The following is a 3,613-nucleotide window of genomic DNA, read 5'->3' on the forward strand; positions in this document are numbered from 1 at the left end:
AGGGGTGTCATCTTGGTCATCACCCCGGGAAAAGATGTGGTACAAATACCTAGACATACTGACAAAATGATGAGACTCACCAGGAAAGAGATGAACCGGAAAGATGGTGTGAATAGAAGAATAGTTCAGGCAGCTAGATGAAGACGTGACCTAAGAATCCAAAAGCAAGGCAAGTTAGCGTAAAAGAAGCAAGGCCTGGAGCCCTCCTATTTATAGCCAATGTGACTGGCTGCACATCTCCCATGATGAAGGTAATGACGAATGCATGACTTCCGGAGTTAAGAGCCGCTTCGGTGCGCTTTTCGGCATTCGAAAAAGTCCATGGACCCCCTGACTTCTGCGTGCACATTTAATGCGAGCAATCAATCAAGTTTGAGCTTCGGGTCAAATCCACCCGTCACACTTCATGAACTCCTCACGCTAAAGAAGCACCCTTAGCCTGAGGAGTGGGGGGGCAATTGATGGAGGGTGATTTGACTCGACCCCTTGAGACAGTGAAACGTGGATATGACTCAGCACAAGTGACAGATCAGCACAACAGCCTCACCGCAACTAAGTAACGAGCCCACAGGACAGCTCGCTACATCACAACTCATCATAGGGTGAGCTCGCTACGGCGCGAGCTCGAGCACCCCCGATGTACTGAAAGGGAATACTCCAAGGCAAGTCTATCCCAGCTCGCGAGCTAGGATAACCAACTCGCTCCAATACTTAGGCAGAAAAACTGCCTCAAGGGCCACTTCAAGAGGAATCACATCGAAATACCCCTAAGAGCTTGCTACAAGGTAGCTCGCAATAGAATAGCCCGCTACAAGGTAGCTCACTACGGGATAGCTCGCTGTAAGGCAACTCGCTACTAAGCGACGCAACATTTTTAGGAAGCTTCTATCTAACAAGGCCGTACTCGTCAAACTGCACCACGTCTCCTGATCGACGGTGCAGTAGTCCCTACCAGCCCGACAAGATTGCATCCACATCTCTCGACATATGGTGGCATATATGTCCATCTAGGACGTGTCACTCATCCAATTGGGCAATACTCTACAACGGTCACCTACACAACCCAGGCAGATAACAGATGCGACAGAGGTCCAGTGGCGATTACGCCCGATTTGACAAGAACACCCATATTTAAGAGCCCTATGGTCGAAGGGGGAAAGGTATCTCTAAAAAACATCTCTTGAACATCTGGAATATATCTGAATCTTATCTTGAGCTAATCTTGAATATTCAGTGATCTAGCATGACATACACTCTTAGCCTTCTTTGCACTCTTTACAGCTTTCTCCAACGTTCTAACTTAAGCATCAGAGTATTCCAACCGGGCAATTCCCCCGGGAGTCCTTCACCATCTCCTACACTCTTGTCTAGAATCAGTTTTGTGGGATTTGATTGAATGGTTTGATTAACATTAGGTATAGTCGATGTTTACTAGATGGGTTTATCTATGTTGAGTTGGTTTCAATTGTATCTGGATTGGTTGGTTTGAAAGTGAGTCCTCAAAAATTGTCTACTTTTACCAGGCTTCGGTTAAATAATGTGGATAACCCTTTACCAGGCTTCTATTTTTTGTCTGAGTGGGTGGATATATCTTATCTAGATATGATGGGTTTGTCTAAGGTAGAATAGTGACTTTAGAGTTGTAATACGTTTGATTCCTATCGGTTGAGTTGAGTATGTCAGGTTTCTTCTTTGAATTGTTTAGTTTGTTTAAATGATGGGATTGTTTGGATTGATCCTTGTTTTTTGGCTTTCCTTTGATTTGAGTAGGACCAGTTTCATTTTTTAAAAGAGTAGATTTGATCTCCCAGTTTCTCTAAATATGAAGGGTTTGTTTAATTTAGAATATCGTGATTTTATGAGCCTAGTTCCTTATAGGTTAAGTTGAATCTGTCATGCCTTTCCTCTGAATTCTTCTAGACCGTTTAGAAGGTTTTGTTGGGATTGATCCTAGTTAATCGGTTTGTTCAAGTTGGTATGGATTTCCTCTTAAAACGAGTTGAGTTGTTTTCCAACTTTATCTTAATAAGTTGGATTCGATTAGGTTAGTAAAGTGAGTTTAGTGTTCTAATAAGGATTCTTTGTGGGTATAGATTTGGTTGATGATTGGTTGGTTGGCAAGGGCTTGGTTAGTTTTTGATAATGATTAATTGGTTCTACCAGGTTTGGATAGACTCAATTTTGTGGGATTTGATTGAATGGTTTGATTAACCTTAGCAATAATCGATGTTCACCAGATGGGTTTATATCTATGTTGAGTTGGTTTCATTTGTATATATATAGGTTGGTTTGAAAGTGAGTCCTCAAAAAATGTCTGCACCTACCTTCAGTATTGTTGTCTTTGATTTAGCTTTGTCTTGATTTGTTACATTAGTTTGGATAATCTTGGGTTGTTTTGAATTGATTTCAGTAACATTTTGCATAGATGATTTTCTTTAATAATTGTTTCGATGGTTTTGGTTGATTTTGTTAAATAATGTGAATAACCTCTTACTAGTTTTTTGTTATAAGTCTGAGTGAGTGGATTTATCTTATATCAAGATATGATGCGTTTGTTTAAGGTAGAATACTGATTATAGACTTGTAATACGCTTGATACTTATCGGTTTAGTTGACTATGTAAGGTTTCTGCTTTGAGTTGTTTTAGGTTGTTTAAACAATGGGATTGTTTGGATTGATCCTTGTTTCCTAGCATTGTTTTGATTTGAGTAGGACCCATTTCATTTTTTAAAGCGGTTTAGTTGATTTCCTAATTTCTCTAAATATGATGGGTATCTCTAATTTAGAAAATCGTGATTAGAGTTTTATTAAGCCCGGTTCCTGTAGTTTAAATTGTTTATGTCAAATATTTCCTTTGAATTGTTTTAAACCGTTTACAAACTATTATTTGGATAGATCCAAGTTCACTAGTTTGTTTGAGTTGGTTTGGGTTTCCTATTTAAACGAGTTGATTGTTTTCCTACTTTGTCTAGGTACGCTGGATTCGTTGAAACTACTAAAACTAGTTACTGATCTAATAAGGATTGTTAGTTGGTATAGATTTGGTTGATCATTGGATGGTTGGTGAGGGCATGGTTAGTTTTGGAAAATGTTTAATTTTGTTCTACCAGGTTTGGCTAGAATCAGTTTTGTGGGATTTGATTGAATGGTTTTGTGGGTATAGATTTGGTTGATGATTGGTTGGTTGGCAAGGGCTTGGTTAGTTTTTGATAATGATTAAATTGGTTCTACCAGGTTTGGCTAGGCTCAGCTTTGTGGGATTTGATTGAATGATTTGATTAACCATAGAAATAATCGATGTTCACCAGATGGGTTTATATCTATGTTGAGTTGGTTTCATTTGTATCTATATATGTTGGTTTGAAAGTGAGTCCTCAAAATTTGTCTGCACCTACTTTCAACATTGTTGTCTTTGTTTTAGCTTTGTCTTGATTCGTTACATTAGATTGGATAATCTTGGTTTGTTTTGAATCAATTTCAGCAACATTTTGCATAGATGATTTTCTTTAGTAAATGTCTCGATAGTTTTGGTTGAATTTGTTAAATAATGTCGATAACTTCTTACTAGGCCTCTGTTATAATTCTGAGAGAGTGGATTTATCTTATATTTGGA

Source organism: Nelumbo lutea, chromosome 7 (assembly GCF_056320005.1).
Source record: "Nelumbo lutea isolate HS-2025 chromosome 7, American lotus-T2T, whole genome shotgun sequence".
Taxonomy (NCBI): Eukaryota; Viridiplantae; Streptophyta; class Magnoliopsida; order Proteales; family Nelumbonaceae; genus Nelumbo; species Nelumbo lutea.